The following is a 23,829-nucleotide window of genomic DNA, read 5'->3' as shown; positions in this document are numbered from 1 at the left end:
ATAGATAATTGTTTCATAGAGTAGCCTCGTTTTTAAATATTCACAAATTTCATCTATTAGCAAGCACTGCAATTATCATTCCCCCCCTACCCCATTGGTCCACAGATAAAGCCAAAAAAAAAAAAAAAAAAAAAGACTATTTCGAGAATACATTTTAGATAAGCCTGAGAGTCCCTCAGCAGAATCCATGTAGACAAGTCAGTCACACCTAGGAACCCAATTTCCTTGGTAAAGGCTATGGTATCAGAAGGAGCTATGGCTTTAGAACTGAGGATTAGTCAAGTCTAACTTGTGCACAATAATGATCTTTTATAACTGCTTAAAGAGAGATACAAACTAGTAGTTAATGTGATTAGAAAAGCAAGCTGATAAAAGCTGCAGAAATTGAGCAAGTACCTGTCATGTAAGTTGCCACTGGGGTGGTATCTGAAGTAACTCACTCTTGTTTAATTAAATCTATTATACAACCTCTTAATGAATTAAAAAGTATAATTGGTGGGGGAAATTCTAGGATAAAATCCTCAATCACCCAGACCCAAGAAACCTGGTTAGCATTATACTGCTGTTTCCACTTTTTCACCACAAATTCATACACAATGGAATCATTGATTTAATAATGGCATTAAAAGATACATGAGTTTCCCTATGATCCCAAATGGCATCCATTTTATTATTCAAAAAAAATTTTTTTTTTTACTTTGGATGGGAAAGTCCCTAGTTCTTCAAATAGCAGAGCTGCAGAGTTTCACAATAACACTGTCAGTAGGGGTCATCAAGGAACCTCACAGAAAAAAGGGATTTTACCATGCTTTTCTTCCAATAGTTTAAGTCATTTACTGCTATTATTTTCCAGGTTTTTTTTTTTTTAATATATCCTCTAATATTTATTTAATGGATATTTTATAATGTAACAATATTCAAATTGAAAAAAGAAATTTACTTTAACAATTTCTCTTGGCTTTCTTGCATTTAAAATACCACCAAGCATGTGATAATTTTATTAAATACCTTTAAATTTATCAAATCAAAGAGTCATTTATCTTATCAACCCCTGGCACTTTCATGCTAATCACAGTAGTTTATGCAGTGCTCACCACGTGCTAGACTTTACCTTGAAAGTTGTTTAAGCATGTTTTTTAGTAATACTTTAAAACGTTTGGCCTATATTTTCCCAAATTTGTTAATATTCCATGTGAATTAGAAAGAGTACTGATAAATGCAATAGCTCAATTGTATTCCTAGGTCTGAATAGGATAGCCCTCGTCCTTTACACAAGCCAGGCACTGTGTTAAGCATTTCATAACTATGTGTTTCTCCCAACAACCCTGGGAGATAGGTGTAAATATTTATTATTTCCTTTGTACATACGAGAACTGATTGGATTCTCTAACTTACTATCATTACAATATCTCTAACCCAATTTTGATTTACAATAACCAGGGGCAGTAACTAAACTTCATTTTGTACAAGGTTCCATTATTTTTAGTTGGCTATTAAAAAAATCATGGTGACACAGTCCCCACTTTCCAATACTAATTTTTTGTTTTATCCAAGGAACCAAGGCAATTCCTTTATTTGAAATCAGAGCTCATACATAATCTTTTCTCTATTAATCAATTAGTGTTATAGTTTTGTATTGATTGGGGAATCAATACATGCATTAACTATTAAAGGGGCATTGCTTAAGAATATCCCTAAATCTTTTCTATTTCAGTGTGATCCTCTGAAATTTCCTTTTCAAAACTCCAAAACTCTTTACTTTCAAACCCTGAATTTATATAGAAAAATACAAACTCCAACTTTCTTTACCCATCCATTTATCCTTAACTTTATTTCCTTATGCAATAAGGAAATTAAGTAAACTCCCCACCCCTTTTTTATTCTTTAATAGTAACAAATGCTGTTCCTATTTCTTATCAGATTTTGATATAATCACATAGTTTTTTGTTCATAAGTGACAGGCAAATAACTTCAAAAACAAGTCATTCAGCACAATAATGTAGATTTGAAGAAATCATCTCCAAAAAGTTAACTTCTTTTAAACTGGAAAAAATCATTCATCCAACTATTTTGGCAATCTCTAAGGTATTTGGACAAAGTCAAACCATATATGGCTCAGGAATATAATAGGATTTCACTACTAAAAAACTAATAGAGATTTTTCTGAAGGGATCAGAATGTAATTTATTCTCTATTTCCTTTCAAATCATTCAAAATTAAATTCACTTATTTTGTTCTTTAAATAATTTGCAAGTTCTGCTTTTCCTTCTCAAAATTTCAATATTTTATATCATGATTAACCATATGTTCAATTTAATTTGATTTTTGCTCATCTGAGCACTATTAAGTATGCATGTACTTAATAGAATTTTATATATATTCTTCAATTTTATCTTCAATAATTTTTCCTAACTTACTATATAGCCAACTGATTTCAACACAAGTCTTAATTTATCTAAAGAGTTAAAATTAAATTACAGTAGTATCATTGAATTTCACCTGTTTTTAGTTGCTTTCTAATGACAAAACAAGTTTTGTTTTTCAATCAAAGTCCCAATTAGGACTTATTTAGTACCATCACATTATTTAAAAGCAGCAAAGAAAGCTAAATGTACTCTTAATTCTACCTACTTTTATTCTTTTTTGGAAGATAGTCATAGATCGATACCCCAAAACTTCAGACTTTGAAACTTCTCCAGGCTTAGCAAATGTATTTCCTTAAAAACTCTTGTAAGTTGTGGAATTAAGCTCCCAAGATTTTTAATCTAATTTCTCCTATATTTCCTTAAGTTTTCTTGTAATACTTCCCTGAATTCCTATTTCACTGAAACTCTCCTATATACATACATACATACATATATATATATATATACATATACATACATATGTATACATATCATAACAAGATGCACACTTAAAATGCAGACTTCAGCTTTAAATCAATTCCTAGTCATTTTAAAATGTCCCTTTAAGGAATAACTAGTTTATTATTATTTTCATTAAAAACTAGAGTTTGATAATATCCTATAAGCTCATCAAAATACTTTAAATACTCATCCAAATTATAATATATAAATGAAGGAAATTTGATTTTTTTCACAAATTTGGTATTTTTTTGATATCTTAGTTTTCAATCAATTTCTATATCTCACAAGAAGCTTCAACATGCCAATACTCAAAACAGAAAAAGAGGAGCAACTAGTTGGTGTAGTGGATAGAGCACCAGCCCTGAAGTCAGGAGGACCTGAGTTCAAATGTGGCCTCAAACACTTAACACTTCCTAGCTGTGTGATCCTGGGCAAGTCACTTAACTCCAATTGCTTCAGCAAAAACAAAAGAGAGACCCACTGTAAGCCACTGAAAAGATTCCCCCATTTCATATAATTTCATTACTCTGTTAAAAAAAAATTTAAAGGGAAAAATATTTTAAAAACAGGAAGCCAGATAGCTGGCTGAAAATGAGGAACTAGCAACTCTCTTAAAAATAGAATTTGAGTACTTCAGAACTTATAAATTTAGATAAATTAATCACGAATTCAAAATAGCCCCTTGTAGTCCAATTAGGTACCCTTTTTGATGAAAATGAATTTACAGTAAATCAAGGCAGACTCACCAGTTTTTATTAAAAAGATTTACCTCAGATTCAGACAGTGAGGGGAGTCCAACCTCCCAGTCCAATGGCCATGGGGAGTCACTGGTAAAAATTTAACTCAGTGTGTACTTCCATTTTTGAGTCCCTTGCAGGGACCAGCCAAAAAAAGCTAGGGACCATGAATCGCTGTCCCATCTGGGGTCAACCAACAATGTGGCAAAAAATTATCCCACTCACAATAAGAGACATTGAGGTAGAGGTCTGAACCAATGGCACTTTATTAAAGGGTCCATGGTCCCTCAAATCTTCCCTCCTCCATCTGAGATGCCATCTCCCCTTAGAGCTATAGTTATAGTGTTACACTTATGCTCAACAGAAAACAGCAATTTCACTGCTTAACATATAACACGTAGGCTAAAATATGAATACAAGCAAGGTCACAAGTTAGGTGAAGCTATCACCTAGTCAATGACCCAAGTGATCATAAAATGATCATCTATTCCCATTGAACAAATCATTGGTCTGGAGGTACAAAAATATTTTTGGGACTTAATTTGTTGTGATGTTCTAAGTTTGGAAACACTAAACAACGGTCGAGAAAGTAAATTTAGAATCTGCAGCTTACAGCTCTGGGACCTTATATATAGAATTCTGATATGATTATATCAAATTAATCTTGGTTGGAATAGAGTAGGGGACCTAAATTATCTCCATCAAAAAATAATTGAGGAAAAGCTTTTCATTTTACTTCAAAATATTCCCTTACAAGTAATATTCCAAGAAAATATTTTCAAGTTGTTCTTTGGGTTTTTTTTTTTAATATAGAACAGTGCCAAAGGAGAGAACATTAGCACTATTCTTTCAGAGATATCTCTACAAAATACACTGAAGAATACAAAACCATTCTTACTGATGAGATGTCGATAGGAAATAAATGCACATAGACCTAAAAAGCATGATGATGCTTCAGATAATGTGAAAGAACATCTTAGAGGGAAAGCTCCAACCTTATATAAGAGAACCCAAAGAAAGCACCAGAAATGTCACCAGAAAAAACCTGCTACTGCAGTGGGATGTGTGAGTCCCAATTTCCAAACAAGAATGGAAAGGATAATTTCTATCCTTTTAAGAAACTTTGTGGTCTTATGAAAGTTGAATTAAACACTGCCCCAACAAGGAGGTGATCATAGCTACAGGAAATCAGGGCTGCAAACCCATGTCAGTAAGGATGATAAAGAAGAGGAAACAATCCCTGCACTTGTACCACTCCAAAGCCTCTCAGAGGAGTCAGGAGCAAATGTACCTTGCTACCCTTTGGTGACCTCGAGGAGGGCTGTTGTGCTAAAGAAGAAAAAATTCAGTAGTTCTATTACGAATTCTGCCTTTAACTAGAAACAGACACAACGTTGAGAAGATGTTATTTTTTAGGGAGCTTTAAATATCCTGGGGCACCCATGTCTTCAAATCTATACATCCAAAATCCAGAACCTGTGCAAAGAAAGTCACAAATAAAAGAAGAAAAATTTGGTGCCACCTATATGAATTCTGCCTTTAACTAGAAATAGATACCAAGTTGAGCAGATGATAGTTTCTTAGGGAACTTTAAATATCTTATAGTACCTCTATCTTCAAAGTCTATTAACATTCAAAATCCAGAACTTGTGCAGAGAAAGCCACAGAGAGTTTAAGGATCTTTAAAAATTCAGTGGCACCTTTGGAATTCTGCCTTTAACTAGAAGCAAATATATCTTTGCGATCGAGAGCCAGAAATACGTATCTTAGATGTTTTAGGTTACTGTTTTAGTCTTCCAAGGTTGTACCTGAGAAACTTTACCCAGAGAATAAAAAGAAAATTCAGAAGAACTTAAGTGATAAAACAGAACATGGAGAGCTGGCTTCAAAATCTATGCTTTCAAAATCCAGAACTTGTGAAGAGAGAATCACAGGTAGTTTCTTAGGGATGTTTAAAAATTCAGTGGCATCTGTGTGAAATTCAGCCTTTAGCTGGAAACAGGTTCTTCAAAGTTGATAAAGAGGTGCAAGAAATTCCTACTGTCCTTGATTATTGAGAGATAGACAGGTGAAGCAGATGAAGAAAAGCTTTCACGCCTGGAAAATAAACTGAGATGTAAAACAGAGGATAAAACAAGAGTTCTTTAGAACTGAAATCAGAAATGATGAAGAATTTTATACTTTTCCTTTGCTTAGTGCACCCAACAAAGTTTACATAAGAAAAGGGAGGAAAAACCTTCTGTTAATCTTAGCAAAGTTCACTACTATATAGCAGGAAAAACCACTAAGTTTTAATTTCTCTTTTGACAAAGAATGGGGAAAAATCAGGGACCACCAACATCAAAACAGAGGCAACTGCTATTGAAAACTTTCATATCCCATACATTTACTTTTGAAATTTGCCCAAGTGTGAGATGATATTTGCAAAAAGATTTTTTTTCATCAGCAAAAGAAACCCATTCAGAGCTTAAAAAAACAAAACAGAAGAACTCAGTTTAAAAAAATTTAAACAAACCAGACTTGAGAAAATAATGCTTTATCAGGTAGTAAAATTTGATCCAAAATATTAATAATCAGAATGATCCCAATTCATTGGAAAAAAGCTCAAGTCTAGAAGAAAAGGAACCAGAGCAAATTCAAAACAGGTATGATGTAATAATTTATATGTATTTTAATGGGCATATCAAAGTTTTGCTAAGTTTCTCAAAGGAGAAAAAATTTCTCAGTATTGCATATGATAAATCTGAAAATCATTTATATTGATGACTTAGAGGTTAGTAGTACATGTGTTTACTATATAAGGAAATTTATATAAAATATGCTAAACCTTTCTTCGGTACAATCTTTATCATATTCTTTGCTGGTGACACATATATGGTTAACTTTTTAAATAAGCACTATCAGGAAGCATAGGCAACCTGATTTGCTTTTAGTTATTTTGAAATAAAATTGAAAAATGATCATTTGTTGTGAATGTAAAACATCGATTCTTTTAGGTGTGATATGTCTCATTTATCCAAGTATCATCAGACTTGAATATCAGCTTATTTTCTGAATACCTGAAATCTCAATTCTGACCTGTAAGCACAAACATTTTTAAAAAAATTTTAACCATTTTAGATGTAAACCTTCTTAAAATCTTATTAAAACATGCTTTCACTTTCTAAAACTGAGCATTCAAAAATGGAATTTGAACTTCTTGATAAGTGAATGGTCATTATGAATATCATTTAGACTATAATATCTTTGCAGACTATACAATTACCCCAGATTCTTCTTGTCAGCTTACAGATTTTTCTTACTGTCATTTGCTTTCCTTCTCCCCTTTTTTTCCTTCCTTCTTCCCTCAAATTTGTTGGCAGCTATAGAAAACTACATAAATAACCTGTTAAAATTGTGCATAAAGAGACTACGTGATCTTAATTTCTTTGGTGTTCTCAAACTTGTTCTAAATAGGTAATGGTGCTGTATCAATGAGATGTTTTGCCATAGTCATCAAAACTGATAATTTTAAAGCACTAATCCTGAAAGCACTAAGCATCAATTAAACATTTAATTCATATTTACAATTCCCTTGCTATTCCAAAGGAGCTTCCTTACTTTGTTATTCAGTATCCCAAGAATGTGTTATGGCTGTAAAAAATAGGAATTTTTGGATAATTCCTTAATTTTTGTATGGGGATTTCTTCTACTGATTTGATAACATTTGGTATTTATTTACCTATAGAGAACAAAAAATCATTACTGTGCAATTAAATCTCATGGATTAAAAATGATCCTTAATCCTGAAACTTTATTTGCCTCTGGTCCACAGGCAACCCCCACACACTCTTCATTGAGTCCAGATCAGAGTCTTTGAATTGGGTAAGACCTGGCCTAGTTTGTACCACTGAAATGACTTTCCAAAGCCTCTGGTCATTGCAATAGGATTAAAGCAGATAGAAACCAAACTCTTGAATTGGACCAATGAATATAGGAAAATTTTCAGAATTAGGAATTAGAATAAATGTTGTATTATCTTGAATTTCATGTGTGGATTTTAACATTGTATGAATGTTGACTTTTTCTATATTTATCCTTTTTGACCCAGTATAGTATATTATTAAATTGAAAGGCCAATGTTTCTTAATTTGGCATTTGCTTCAACTTATTTATATAGTTATATAAACTTAAGTTATATAAATCCATTCATCAACAGACAGGTTTATGATATAGTTATATAAACTTAAGTTATATAAATCCATTCATCAACAGACAGGTTTATGAATGTAGGTTATAATTATGATAAAATGTTTTAGCTAACTTGTGATTTGTCTTGCAGATCTTTCCTTTTTATTCACTGATTTGGAAAAAAAACCATTTAAGTATAATCTGAACATGTTCTATGCTTAGGCAAAGACAACTCTAGGATGTGGGGTATAATAGGAAATTGGTTTTAGTTCAGATACTGTGGTTAGCCAATAGGATACTGCTCCAAAGTTTTTAGATGACTTTGCAATTGGAAATACCACTACATCAGTGGTTAATACATATATGCAAAATAGAACAAAAACCACAAGATAGATGTATGTAAATGTTTTAAGTAGAAAAACAACCAGACAACGAAGAGCTCTCAGTGGAAACAGAGAAAAGAATATAAAGATGCTCATTTAGTAAATTGTCAAGCAGGATAGATAACTTATCAAGAAGACTTAGTTAAAAGTGTTAAGTGAAAATATGATAATGGAAGCAGCTAGGTGGCACAGTGATTAAGAGCACCAGCATTGAAGTCAGGAGGACCTGAGTTCAAATTTGACCTCAAGACACCTAACACTTCCTAGCTGTATGACTCTGGGCAAGTCACTTAACCCCAATTGTCTTAGCCAAAAAATTATATTTCAAGTTTTGAACATAGAGCATGCAAAGATTTCCCACCTACATTTCATTTAGTTAATTTTGCCCAGCTAATTCTTAATGTGTTCGTGGCAAGATGCTTTATTTTTAAGGGGAAACTTTCTTCATAACCTGAAAAATTTTTGTGTGAATTGATTGAATTTACTTATACATGCATTTCATTATAGTCCCAAGGAGATGGCACCAGTAGGTACAATGTGTGCCTGGAGTCAGAAGTCAGACACTTCTTAGCTGTGTGACTCTAGGGAAGTCACTTAATCCCAACTGCCTCAGAAAAAAAAAAAGTGATGAGGTCAGAAGACAGTGCTAGGGTTTGATCAGTAATGAGAACCAGAAAGAGGTGGTGTATATAAACTTTTTCAATTTTGTTGAGAAAGGCAGATATATATAGATATATATATATGACTAAAATTTTGAAGAAATGATAGGATAAGATAAAAGATTTGGGTTTTTTCCCCAAACGGAGGAGATGTGGGCATATTTGGAGGCAGTAGGGAAGGAACCAGTTGATACAGAGAGTGAACAGGTAAGAGAACTGAAGATGCAGTCTGCTGGAGAAGACCAGAGGGGATGGGAAGTGAGTAATGTCAAAGTTGGGGTTTATCTCAAATGGCCTATATTTTAATAAAAGATAAACTTTGGTGGGAGTTGGGGGAGTCAGGAGAATTTATGAAAAGACTTCCTAAAGAGTTAGAAGATTTGGGGTGATTGAGATAGGGAAACAATTAGGGAGGAATAGAAGGATTGTCTTGCATGAGATCTAGGACTGGAAAGAACCCTCTTGCGCCATCTGGCCCAACATAATTTTGTAGTCAGAGATTAATAAGCCTAGTGAGGTGAAATGACTTGCCCAAAACTTCACTATTAGCAAACATCACCCAAGATTTGAACCCAAAGCCTTGACTCCAGAGCCTGTGTTCTTTCTGTTGTCTTGCCTCGGTTTTTAATTTGCCATTCCCATCCCCTTGTACATGCCCTGTCTGAATTTGTATGACAATGCTGTAAGTCATGCATTCCTGTGATTCTTGCAACTTGCCTCAATGTACTTGCAGGTACTTGCAGGTGTCTAATATGATAATTCATACCTCCTGTGCATCCTTAAAATGGTTTCCTTAAATTAGTAAGTTAATGCACATTATTTAAAAGTTTAATTTTTAAGTATTTCATTCAATCATCTCAGTCATGTAAAACCAATCCCTGTGTTGGCCATGTCTGAAAATGTGTTTCACTGTGCGTGACTAGTCTATAACCTCTCTTTTGGGAGAAGTGCCATTCTGTTCTAAATTCACCATTGCATTGTTTGGAGTTTCCATCCTCCAAAATACTTGCTTTTTTGCTGCAATTCTTATTGCTGGGGAGGCTGCAGCTTAGGAATTCTGAGCAATGGAGGCTAAATCAATAAGGTCTCCACACTAAGCTATGTGGGACCAATAGGGTAAATGCCTGACTTGGAGGGGCAACCCAGCCTATGTTAGAACCTCAACAGGATTTGGCCCATGAACAATGAGAAAAGGAGATCAAGTCTCAAAAAGAAAAAAATTTAAAGTTAGTCAGTCAATTAGCATGAAGCATCTACTATGTGCCAGGCAATTATACTAAGCACGGGGGATACAAAGAAAGGGAAAAAAGAAATCAGGTCCTGCCCTCAAAGAACTGCAGTCTAAAGAGGGGGACACCTTGTGAACGACCATGTTGATCTGGATAGGACCAGTAGTAGATAATCTGAGAGGAAAAGCACTAAGAAGATGAAGAATTAGCAAAAGGTTTCTTGCAAAAGTTAGGCCCTCAGGAGTCTGGGCATCCAGGATGTGGGGAGAAGGAAGGAGAGCATTCCAGGCTTGGGGGTCAGCCAGCAGGAGAGATGGAAATATTCTGTGGGAGAAATGGCAGAGCATGTGAAGGGATAAAAAGAGTTGGGTGATGAAGAGCTTTAAAAGCAAAATGGGATTGTGACATTTTGTCCTGGAGACAACAGGGAACTATTGAAGAGGATGGCCCAAAGTAGGGAAAAGATCTGAAGCAGGCAGACCCACCTGCAGGTTCAGGTGTGCGAAGTGTCAGAGATATAAAGGGCATATATGAAAAGTGTCTTTGGTGGGCTTAAAAAGGGCTGTTGTACCAAAGAAGAAAAATCAAAACCCATGCGGATGAATAAGGCCCAAATGTACCTCCCTGTATGTGAGCACAAGAATAGCCATGCCAAAGAAGAAAGGTGGTTTGAAGACACCTACAAGAGCTCTTTGGTAAAGTGCCATGGAGAAAAATCCCCAGCAGCCACTGGAAAAATCCAGATTTATTTCATATTGCTGTCCTTCATGTACTCTGTATTCCAGCCAAACTAGATATGTTATTTATGTCTATATATCACATTTACATATAATGCAACATATCTATATACATTTTATCTGGGTAGGTACAGATTTGCATCATCTTACTAAATATGTTAGATATCATTGGCCAGGAAACCTGAGAATTGTTACAAAACAACTAAGGTAATAGTAGATTTTGAATTCTACGTGTTTCATAAAGAAGAATGACTCTCCAGATTGGTGAGGAGAGCATTTTTTTTTGTTTCATAATTACCTGTATTCTGTCATTACAGGAAAGAAACAGCGTACCCACTGCTTGGGATGCAGCACAGAAACTTATTTTCTCCAAACAATTTTTATGCAGCTGTTCCCCAAGAAATGGGCAGGCAAGGGCAGGACATATTATAATTAAAATCTGAAATAGGAAATTATGAAATGATAAATCCGGTATTGATGTACAAGACCATAAAATATTTACATCAACTTCAAAAAGGCTGAAGACTTGTACACCAAAGGAAAATATATAAGAAAAATTAGAAATATAAATTTAGATAGTGAAACAAAGTATAGACCAAAATGTCACCCAGAAATATCAAATTCAAGGCTCAACACTTTACAGGGAGAATAAAACACGGTGAAATAGCAAAGGAGGAGGAAACAAAGGAAATTCAATAGAGAAACACAGGAGCCTAAAAAAATAAAAAAAGCAAAAATGTTAGATCAGTGAGGAATCACAACTTCCTTAAAAATTAGATCAAATAAGGAGCCACCTGTAGCCAACCAACAAGCAGGGATCCCAAAACACAAAAAAACTTCATTGCAAAGTGAAGAGTGCTCTCCAATAGGAGGTAACCAAATGCAAAGTCTGAATATTGTGTGTCCAGATAAGATGGCTGCCACAGGAACTGTAACAAACATCAAACACGAGCTAGCAGTAGGAGGAATGAAGAAGAAAATAATAAGAATCCCAAAGCAAAAAATAAAGTCAACAGTAGAGCCGGATTCAAGGAATTTAGGACAACTCCCACACCAATAGCAGAAGACAAGAAAGCAGCAGATTCTGCTGGGGATGATGAGAAAGTTCAGAAAAATCTCAGGACAAGCCCAAAGCAAGTAGTATGTTCTGCCTCCGATGCCAAAATCCAAAAGAAGCTGATGAGGGCAGTAAAACAGCAAACTGAGGTGGAAGAGCTCACCAATGCTGAAGCTTATTAAGGTTCCCAAATAAAAGGATGGTCAAGAGACTTATGAGGAACCCCTCAGAACAAGGCAGAACCAGAGGAGGTTGCCGTGTGCAATGAAAGATTGCTGAGGATTCCTAAGGCAAAGACCCTCTGGTAACCATAGGAAGGGGTCACAAAAGCAACAGAAATGTCAAGCAGGAGGCTCCAAAGCAAAAAGCTCACTCATCTGAAGATCTGGATCTGGTGGGCCTCAGGAGACTTCTAAGGAAAATCACCCTTCGAATTGGTCAAAGAAAAGAAAGCCATCAAGAATGCCTTCTTGACAAAGTACAAATCAGAAGATCTGACCAGGATCAGGAGATCCATAGAAGATATGAAAGGTGTCAAGCAGTCTCTTTAAAATAGTGAAGCAGAAATGTGTGTTCAGTTGAACATGTGGTGGGTGGGTATCAAGAAGCTTAACAAAACTCCGAAGGCAGAATCAATAGAACATAATATGGCAGGCCTCTTTTGGAGACTTATGAGAAAACTGAAAGAAAAGATAAAACTTTTGAAAATTCCCAAAGACAAATACTAGAAGATCTAAATCTCATGAAGACTCCTAATGAAAAGGGAGAGTCAACAAACAATTTGACAGCTATTACTATATTATTATGGAGAATTATGAAGACATGAATAACACATGAGAAATATCTGATAAGATTCAGAACTCTCCAAAAAATTATTACATGAACTAAAGATGCTGGGAACAAAATCAATAAAATTTAAATTCTTCAGAACAAGAATATCACAAACAAAAAAATTTACTAAAGCCACCATAGGGAACTCAGTTGGTGGTTAGGGATGTTAGGAATAAGTTACAGAAACCAAGAAAGAAATTAGAGATATCTTCGATTTAAAGACACTTTTTCAAGATCAAAAGAATCGAATTGTGAAGCAGACTGTTAAGTCACCAAAGGAAAGCCAAGTAATCATTTGAAGTTATTTAAGTGTAATAATTTGTACATGTATTTCAATAAAAAAAATAAACATGTCCTGTAGAATAGACTTTAGAAATAATAGGAAATGTTGCATTCTGCTAAGCAACTAAATGATTGTTTTGTTATACTTGTATGACGACCATAATAGACGGTTAGAAGAATTAGTTTGAAAAAATTAGGCGATTCAAGGTCAAATTTCAAAATAAAACCCAGGAGTGTTATGGAAAAGAGAAGAGTAAGGAGGTAGATTGTAGATTAAATGTCAGCCTTTTATCAAATATTTTAAGGGATTTTCATGTGGAAGGACGACTAGATTTTTTTTTCTCCAGAAGAAAAATTTTAGACAAAAAAATTATAAAGTTATAAGTTAAACATGTTTGACACAATTCATTAAAATTTTGAATTTTTTTTTCATTGGAGGTTAGTCTAGATGACTGATTAGAGTTAGAATGGGAAGAAACTGCAGTGAGAAATTGTTTACCTTTTATAGATATCTGGATTTTTATTTCTTTCATATATGCATAAGGACTGTAATTATGCTTCAGGACATTAATCTAGGTACTTTTCCCAAAAACTTAGAAGCCAAATCTTCTCATCTTTTGTCAATAACAAGAGGGTATATATCTTTTTATTAGTTCTTACTAGTAGTAAGGTCTATTATATGTGTGTGTGTATGTGTCTGTCAAAGAGAAAAGTCTTTGTAAAACCAGGACTATTAGATTCTGTTTTTTGAATAGCAATGAACTTATGCAGTTAAGCAAACTATTAATAGCATCTTTAAAGATTTCTATGGTATAAATCATAACTACATTAGATATGCTAGAAGTTTGAAAATGTATTTTCTAATCCACTCAAAGTGGACCAATGTCAACTACAAATTTGCTCTAATCCTTTTAAGATGGTAAGTAAAAAGAACTAAAAGGAATATATTTTCAGAGAATGGGCAATTTTATCTCCGTAATATATTTCTCAGTCCTTCTCTGCTTATATTTTGGAGATGGGGAATAAATGTTTGATACTATGTAGCTACAACTTTAAACATCTCAAATAATATTATATCCTACTGATAATGAGTCAACAAGAACTTGATCCAAAAGATCTAAGCAATAACTTTTCACTGGGCTCTAAAAAGGAAATGTGCATTTACATAAACCATCCAACCTGAGATTTTTTTAAACATGGGTTAACTCTGTGTGTTTATAGAGTTTAATTAAATTCTTTTCATACTGATTTATGTTTTTTAAAAAGTGATGGGTCAGGGGCAGCTAGGTGGCACAGTGGATAGAGTACCAGCCCTGAAGTCAGGAGGACCTGAGTTCAAATCCGGCCTCAGACACTTAACACTTCCTAGCTGTGTGACCCTGGGCAAGTCACTTAACCCCAAATGCTTCAGCCAAAAAAAAAAAAAAAGGTGGTAAGTCATTAAACTTGAAAAAGAACATGGTAATTTCCTAGAGAAAGAAGAGAAATCTCTGCTGATATTTCAGGATGAAATAAAAAGTGACTCAGTGAAAGACTCAAGTGAAAGAACCTTATGATCCAAAAGGAAAGCAGCCTAGGAGAGAAATATGAGACGATTGAGGGTCATTCCACGACAACCTTACAATTTAGAGACAGGTTCTATAAAAGTAATAAAAGGGATGGAGGAAGCCAGCCAAAGTTTATCACATTCAGAAAAGGGAAAAAGGAGGAATTTGTGAAGAGTGGGCCCAGCACAAGGTTTTGGGACATGGCTGACAATACAGAGAGCATCAGCATCAATATCATAGAGATCTGTAATGAGATTTTGCCTGCAGAAAATTTAAGAGAAAATTCAGGGATAATACTAAGATTTAGAAATAAAAATGAAGAATTGTCTAGTGAATCAGGATAAATCATACCCAGATGACAAAGAAATATGCAAAAAGACTTGTCAAAGAAACCAAAAGAACGGAAAGCACTAGTAACTGGCCCTAAAAATAGTGGTAATAATAGGGAGGAATTTCTATATAAATGTGATAGTTTTATCTAGTGAGGAGTCACATGCAGAAAATGAACAATCTATGAATTTTTATAAGGGTCCAGAATGGAACCTGGCATAGTATAATGAGGAAGTAGAGAGGTTTTGATGTCTGAGGCACCCGGATGTGATCCCTGCAGCTAGTAGGGACCGCCTCATGAGCAGAAGCTCTGGTCACATTGAGAATGCAACATCAACGGGAGATGTCTCCTTTTATTGGCTGTGCATGTGACCTCACAGACCCAATATTGAGTAGTGGGGACCAGAAAGGAAGAGAAATTCAGTGGAAGTTCAGTAGGAGTGCAGGAGGAGTGCAGGAGTGGTACAGAAGTAGTGCAGGATGTGATCGTTATGGAATAAAGTCTTGAGCTCTCAAGCCACTGTGTCTGGGAGCCCTATTGGACATGAGAACCATTGCTCAAAGAGGCAGTAGCCAGAGATCTCTGAAGACCTTATTGGTAAAGAACCACTGCTCAAAGAGAAAGTGGACCGGGATTTTTGAAGGCCTGGGATTAGGCAATTCTGACAATCAGTACCCTCTGAGGGGGAGGTTACAAATTTTCTTCCAAGGGAAGACACATGTGAATGAAGATGGTATAACCAGAACTCTGAAAACTAGAATCAGAAATAAAACTTCCAAGGAAAAACAAGAGTCACATTCAATATAAACAGGGTGCAGAGACAAAAACAAAAAGTTTACAGACAGAGTGAAAAACTATAGCCAGCCCTGAAAAAAAATGGCATCTTTAAGAAGTAGAAACAGAATTAAGTATGCTATGGAACCACAATAACTTAATAGTTTGCCTGCTGAAATATATAAACTTCAGACAATGAGAAGTCAAAAATTGCAGGTCCAGGTAAATCAGGTAAATCTAGAAGCACAAAGAAAATGGATAAAGAATCTCAAGGATCTACCAAAACAGACCAATTGTACATGAGCTTCCCAGATAAGTTTATCAACATCTTTTAAGTAAAAACCAAGATGGTACAGAAACATTGAGAGATTACATGTTTATGTAGAGGTATTTCAAAAGAAGAAACTCTAAGAGCCTGGTCAACACTATGTTATCTTTGTGATCTAAAAGCAGAAATAGATATCTTAGATTATTGTGTCAGCTCAAAATATCTTTGTGATAGAGATAGAAATACATGTCTTAGATGTTTTACATTATTGCTTCACTCTTGAACTTTACCAAAAGGATAAAAAAAATTCAGAAGAATTTTTAAATGATACAAAAGAAAATGGATCTCCATCTTCAAAATCTAAATTTTCAAAATCCAGAAATCTGTGCAGGAAAAAAGACAGTTTCTTAGGAATCTTTAAAAATTCAGTGGCACCTGTATGAATTCTGCTTTTAATTAGAAACAGAAGCAAAGTTGATAAAGAGCTGCAAGAAATTCCTCCTGTACTTGGTGCAATAGAGATTTGAGACAGCTAAGAAAAGCTTTCAAGCCTGGAAAATAAACTGAGATGTAAAGCAGAGGATAAAACAAGAGTTCTTTAGAACTGAAATCAGAAATGAAGCAGAAGAATTTTATTTTGCTTAGTTCAGCCAACATAGTTTACACTGAGGAAAAAACAGAGATAATCATAAAAGGGATATTTATTGAAGGCCTGGCATCTTTAAGGTCCAGATGTAGAAAAGAAAAAATGCAGAATTAACAGGATCTGATCCTTTGCCTGTGGCCATGGACATTCCAAACAACTGCTCAAACTCCAGTGGTGGCATGGGAACCAAACATAAAAATAAATGATACAAATCTGTCAATATCTGCTAATCTTAGTGAAGATGACTCATCCACTATTGTAACAGCAGGAAAAACAAAAAATTGAAAGAAAGTTAAGTCCACTCTTTTGACAAATACTGGGGAAAAATCAAGAGACCACTGGCATCAAAACAGAGGAAACCAACTTTCAGATCCCATATAATCGTCTGAAAGCTGCCCAAATGTGAGAGGATTCGTGCAAAGCGATTTTCATCAGCCAAAAAAAAAAAAAAAAACCCTAATCAGAGCTTAAAATTTCAATTAAAGAGTTTAAAAATAATACCAACCAGACACGTATCAGGCAGTGAAATTTGGCCCCAAATAGTAATTACTAACAAGGATGATTCCAGCTCCCTCGAAAGAACTGTTGGTCCTAGAAGAAATTACATCTTAAGGCAAACCAGACGAACCACCAGAAGTTCAAAGCAGATATGTAATAATTTGTAATATGTATTTTTAATGGGAATACCATAGTTTTACATGTTCTCAAAGGAGAAAAAAGTTCAGCTCAATATTGTATATGATAATCTAAAATCATTTTTATGACTTTTGAGATTAGTTCTGTGTTTGCTATCTAAGGAAATTGATTTATGCAAAAATATGCTAAAACTTTCTTCTGTATCAGTCTACCTTATTCTGTGCTGGTATCACAAATCTTTTTTGGGATAGAGTGGTGCCTAAGTGTTTGAAATATGCTGTCTTAATCTCTAAGATAGTTAAATTTCTAAATAAGCATAAATACAAGGCAGTACAAGTAACCTAATTTTCTTTTAGTTTTTTTTTTTGAAAAGTGTGAAAAAATGAGCATTTATTGTGAATGATAAAACATTGAAAACATTGATTCTTTTAGGTACAGTATTTGTACAGTATCTCATTTATTCAAGTGTTATCAGACTTTAATAAACATCCACTAATTTTCTGGATAACAACCCTCATTTGCCTCTTAAACACACTTTTTTAAAGATTTGTTTTAACTGCTTTAGATGGAAATCTTCCTAAAATAATCTATGTCTCTGCTTTTTAAAACTGAGCATTCAAAATGGAATTTGAACTTTTGATGAGTGAGTGGTCATCTTTTACTATGCTGTAACAATGTTTGGAGACCCAATCACCCCATACTTTTGTTGTGAGTCTGTCATTTGCTTTCCTTTTTCTCTTTCCCTCCTCCCCCAACTTTCTTGGCCACCATAGAAAACTATATAACCTGTTAGAATTGTGCATAAAGAGCTGACTGTATGATCTTTATTTCTTTAGTGTTCTCACACCTGTTCTAAATAAGGTGTTTTACCAATTAAATGTTTTTGCTATAATATATTTGTCAAAACCTAAAGCACTAATCCTAAAATTATTTAAACTTTTAATTTATATTTACAATTCCCCAGCTATTTAAAAGGAGCTTTTGTTATTAAATATCCCAAGAATTTGTTGTTTCTATAAAAAGTTAGGAATTTTTGTACTATTCTATAATTTTTCTGTGTGGATATTTCTTCCGATTCGTCAGTCTTTGGCATTTACCTGCCTGTATGATCCTGGAACTTTGTTTGCCTCAGGTCTACTGGAAACCTCCTGCAAACTCTTAGTTCCTCATTGACTTCAGATTCAAAATCTTTAAATCGAACAAGACCTGGATCAGTTTGTGCCATTGAGATGACTTTCCAGCCATCCCTGGTCACTGCAATTGGATTAAAGCAGACAGAAACAACTCTTGAATTGAATCAATGTAATATAGGAAAATTTTCAGAATTGAGAATTAGAATGAATGTGTTATCTTGAATTTCACGATGTCTGAATTCTCACATATTGTGCATGTTGATGTTACTATATTTTATCTTTTTTGAACTAGTATAGTGTATTAAGTTGAAAAGTCAGTATTTCTTATATTAGCATTTCTTTCAGCTTTTATTAAAATTCTATGAAGTAGGGGAAGCTAGGTGGTGCAATGGATAGAGCACCAGCCTTTTAGTTAGAAGGACCTGAGTTCAAATATGGTCTTAGACACTTAATATTTTCTAGCTGTTTGACCCTGGGCAAGTCATTTAACCTCAATTGCCTCAGCAAAAAATTTTATATATATATATGTATATATATATATATATACATATATATATATATATATATATGAAGTTCATTGATCAACAGACTGAGAGGTTTACCAGTGTAGCTTATAACCATGATAAATATATAGTTTAACTCGTGATGTCTTGCAGATCTTTCCTTTTTTATTCAGTGATTTGGAAAAGAAACATATTAAGCACAAGCAGAACATGTTCTCTTCAAGATTTTTTGTTTAGGAAAAGAAGACTAGGATAGGGGATATAATAAATTGATTTCAATTCAGATACTGTGGTTGGGTAATAGTCTAAGGTTTTTATATAACTTTGTAATTTGAAAGGCCACTACATTTATCTGCTGTTAATACATATATACAAGACAAAATATTTATATACATCTTGCATTTTTTGTTCTACATAGAAAAACAACCAGACAACAAAGAAGAGCTCTCTATCTGTAGTTACCAAGAAGATAGGTTATAGAAATGAAAAAGTAGTACTTGGTTAATTTAAGTGAAAATATGACAATGGAAAATATTTAGATTGCTTGTCGACAAAATTTTCAAGTATTGTTAAGTAGAGCACATGCAGTGATTTCCCACCTACATTTTATTAAGTTAATTTTGCCCAGATAATTTTTTAACGATATGTTCCTGGCAAAATGAAGATTTTTCTTTAAAGAGAAACCTTGGTTTTTTTAATAACCTGAAAATTGTGCTAATTCATTGGGAATTTACTTACTCATGTTTGTGGTCAATTATACACACGTAATTTCATGGCAGTCCTAGGGAGGTGACACAGTGGAAAAAATATGGGCCTGGTGTTAGGAAGACTTAAATCTGAGTTCAAATCTTGCCTCAGACACTCCCTAACTGTGTGACCTTGACCAAGTCACTTCATCCTGCTTGCCTCCTTTTCCATATCTGTAAAATGAGCTGGAGAAAGAAATAACAATGGGATTATAAAGAATCAGACAACACTGAAACAACTGAACATGATAGGAGGGAGAGGGAGTGGGGATTTGTTTTGCTGAAGTATATAACCTATGTGATGAGATGAATTGGGAAAGGTAGAAGAAAAAACAGATTAGTTTTGAAAACAAACAACTATTACATAAAACTTTAAAAAGGAAATTATATTACTTTGGCAACTGTGTAGGATAGGTTGAAGGGGGAAAAGATTTGGAGGTTGGAATGAGGAAGACCAATCTGACTTGTAATTATGTTAGCAGAGTCTAAATGAAGAGAATTGCTTTATGTGAGTTTAGTACAGATGCTGTAAGAATAATATTAAGAGATGGAAGAGGGAATAGGAAGGGGAGATGAAGGGAAGAAACAACAGATGGCCATATGGGTCCAGAGGAAAGGCCAGAGTAGTCTTAAAGTTACAAACCTGGGAGATTGGAAGTATGAGGTGTCTTTTGACAGAAAAAAGGACATTGGAAAGAGGAAAAGGGATTCAGTTTTACATATATTGCATTTGAGATGTATCTGTTTGAAATGTAATATCCAATAGGCAAATGGTAATGTGGAGCTGAAGCCCATGAGTAGATATGATAATTAAAATGCATGGGAGCTGACGTGTGTGTGTGTGTGTGTGTGTGTGTGTGTGTGTGTGTGTGTGTGTGTGTATGTGTAGAGGGAGAAGAGGGCATAACTTCAGGGGTATTTATTGTTCCTGAAAAGAAAATAGGAGGGGTTATAGTGTGGTCAACCAGGAGAGTGCAGTGACAAAACTCAGAAGACACATGGACAGCCATGTCAAATGCAGCAAATAGGTGAAGGATGAGAAGTGAGAAAAGATCATCAAATTTAGCCATGAAATCATTAGCAGATTTCAAGAGAGTAGTTTGACTCAACAGAGTGATGGGGATTGGGGGTGGGGCCACTAGGTGACAGTGATTAGAGCTTAGGCTCCAGAGTCAGGAGGAACTGAGGTCAAATCTGGCCTTAGCTGACAACTCACTGAGTTTAATTTAAGCAAGTCACAACCCCAATTGCCTTGGGGAAAAAAAGGGGGGATGAGGTTACAGGACAGTTCTAAGGTTTGATCAGTGAATGAGATCCAAAAGTAGAGGTGGTATATATAAACTTTTTCAGTTTTGTTGAGAAATGGAAATATATAGGGCAAAAGTTTGAAGAGATTTTAGGATAAAAAAATTTTTTTTTCAAATGGAGAAGATATTTGGAAGCAGTAGGGAAGGATCCAGTTGATATGAAGATTGAACAAGTGGGAGAACTGAAAATACAGTCTGCTGTTGAAGACCAGAGGGAATAGGAAGAAAGTGAGTAATATGAGATAGGCAAACCAAGTCTTCAAAAAAATTGTTTAAGTTCATTTTTACATTGTCAATTAGCAAAAAGAATATACTATATGTCAGACACTTATGCTAAGCAATGGGAATACAAAGAAAAGAAAAAAAATCAGGCCTTGATCTCAAGGAACTGCCAGTTTAATGGGGAAAGACACCAGATTTACAAACACGTTGATCTGATCAGTAGGAGATAATCTGAGAGGAAAAGCACTATGATAAAGAATTGGGAAAGGTTTCTTGCAAAAGATGGGACTTTAGAAATCTGCGCATCCAGAAGGTAGAGAGGAGGAGTGAGAATATTTGAGGCACGGGGTTCAAGCCAGCAGGAAAGAAGGGAATGTTCTACTGGTGGAACACCGGAAAGGGAAGGATGATGGGATGAAGAAGGGTTAGGTGATGAAATCGCTTTAAAACCAAAAATTTGACATTTTATCCTGGAGAATAGGGAACCACAGGAGAAATCTGCTTTTTACAGGCTGAATGGAGGATGGCTCAGTGTCAGGAGAGAATCCAGGCTGGCAGACATGCTTGCATTGCAGTTCCTGCAGTGGGATCCAGGTATGAGCTGATAGGACCTGCATCAGGGTGGAGACAGTCTCAGAGAAGGAAGAGGCATAAGTGAAAGGAACCCTTGGTTGGCTCAAAGAGGGGGGTTGTGCCAAAGAAGGAAAACAAGGTCTAAATGTACTTTTCTGCCCTTAAGCTCAAAAATAGCTGTCTAGGTTTGAGGGTACCTGTAAGAGCTCTTTGGCAAAGTATCATGGAAATATTCCCAGGGGAGACCTAGGACCAATAAGGACAATTGAATGCTTCCAGAAATCGGAGTAAAGAACTAAATGCTCAGCACTTAATTCAAGAACAAAAAAGAATAAAAAGGGAGATCTGCCCCAGTGGGGCTCCCAAAAGAGAAAGAATGGTCCTTTTCTGTACAATTCTGATCCCGAACCAAAAGGTTTACGATGTTTTGCCCATGGGGAAGTGGTAACTTGTCCAATTTAGAAAGACTGATGATAAACAACAAAGCCACACCTGCTGAAGCCTGTTGTCAAAAGAATGACTTTTAACGGTGGGGGCAAATCTCCAGATTTGGCCAACAATAAAGGAAGCTTCGGGATCACGTCTTACAAAACGGATCTGAAATGGCAGTTCTGGGGAAATTATCTTTCAAAGAAACCACAAATAGAATGAGATGGATTTCTGTTGGAACCGGTACAACGCCAAAACGTCCGGCTCATGTCCAGTGGAGCCACGAGCAGATGTGAAAATGGGGTTACGCAGCTCAAATTCTCAAATTCTCTTGCTTTTTCCAGCAACTTACAAGTTACAGCTTTGGCTTTTCTAACCACTTTCATCCAGCCTCGGTGTTTGCCGCACACGCTCTCAACTTGCTCAGTCAGCATCCTTTGCGCAGCCCCGATCGCTTCATCTTCTGAGTCTACCTGGCTCTGGCACAGCAGAGAGCACGGTTGGGGGAGCGAGGGTCAGGAAGAGGAGGGTGGGGGAGGGGCATGCCGCTAAACCGCCCCCCACAGTGGGCAGTTGGGTTGGGGGAGCGAGGGTTGGGAAGAGGAGGCTGGGGGGAGGGGCATGCCGCTAAACCGCCCCCCACACTGTGGGCGGTTGGGTTGGGGGACCGAGGGTTGGGAAGAGGAGGGTGGGGGAGGGGCATGCCGCCAAGCCGCCCCCCACACTGTGGGCAGTTGCTGGCTAAACCCAAGTACTGAACGATGTTTCCAAGAAGATCACGAAGAGCGTGGCAAACATTTTGGGGTTTTCATGGTCTGACCAGCTAATTCCAGAAGAGTTAGGAGGATCGTGGATTAGATATCGTGACACAACGGACTTCCGAGGGATTCTCTCAAAATCAAGGGTCTCCAAGGCAGGGATGTCAGCTTTGAAGCTGGTCATCACACAATCCCAAATCATTTAAGCAAGGCCGGTTTGCTCATTCAGGGGCGATCTCTTGGACAAAATTCCCTCCGAGGTACAAAAACTCTCCACTGTGCAGCTTCTTCCTCTCGGGCACACAATGGTTGCGGAGGCCGAGCACCTGCAGGGGGGCGGCAGAGCGACGCCTGGCCAGACCGGTAGGCAGCGAGCCAGTGCCGCAGAGCCGGAGATTCTAAGCCGGTGGCGTGCGCCGGACAAGGGCAAGGGCAGCAGCTCGGGCCCTAACGCCCCCCGGCCGTGGCCGTTGCCGTTGCCGTTGGCGGCCGCTGCAGTCTGCAGCAGCCGCTGTGTCTCGCGGGAACCCCGCCGCTCCTCGGCCCGCACGTCCAGCTCCTGCGCGAGGGCCCTCTGGGACACTTCCAGGAGAGATAGGTTCAGCTCCCACTCGGCCGGCTCCGGCTCCTGCCCCAGCAGCCACGGCTACCGCCGCTCCGGCCTCCTCTCTCCCTCACCTCCCAAAGCCCAAGAACTAACGGTCCCCGTCACCTAGACACGCGCCTCCTTATTCCTGCCTGGCGGAGGGGGATCGTGCGCAAACACGTTCTCGGGATGCTTCCGCGGGTGCCCACCGCCTGAGCAATCAACTTCTGGGGCTGCATTGGGGAAGATTATCTGGGGGCGCGTCTTGCGAGAGTTCTAGACTTCAGATCCCCGGCAGACACTTGACCACGTGGCCAGGTCCGGATCCTGGAAGACCTCTCGTTATTGGCTCACAGGGGGCCTGGAGAGCGCCCGGCTAGCCTCGGTTCTGGGCTGCTGCCAGACCCCCTCGGTGCGT

The 23,829-nt window shown here is 36.6% G+C and overlaps 1 long non-coding RNA gene across 1 annotated transcript; it reads right to left on the bottom strand.

Moving 5' to 3' along the window:
- Positions 1-19,080: 19,080 nt before the first annotated feature.
- LOC141541800 (uncharacterized) lies at positions 19,081-23,561 on the bottom strand. Its single transcript, XR_012481904.1, has 2 exons — positions 22,131-23,561; positions 19,081-19,722 (listed from the first exon to the last, which is right to left on the bottom strand). It is a non-coding gene; the product is annotated as an uncharacterized LOC141541800 (long non-coding RNA).
- Positions 23,562-23,829: the final 268 nt, after the last annotated feature.

The sequence above is a fragment of the Sminthopsis crassicaudata genome, chromosome 4 (assembly GCF_048593235.1).
Source record: "Sminthopsis crassicaudata isolate SCR6 chromosome 4, ASM4859323v1, whole genome shotgun sequence".
Taxonomy (NCBI): Eukaryota; Metazoa; Chordata; class Mammalia; order Dasyuromorphia; family Dasyuridae; genus Sminthopsis; species Sminthopsis crassicaudata.
Note: the sequence above shows the minus strand (reverse complement) of the source record. Positions and strands in the feature narration are given on the sequence as shown.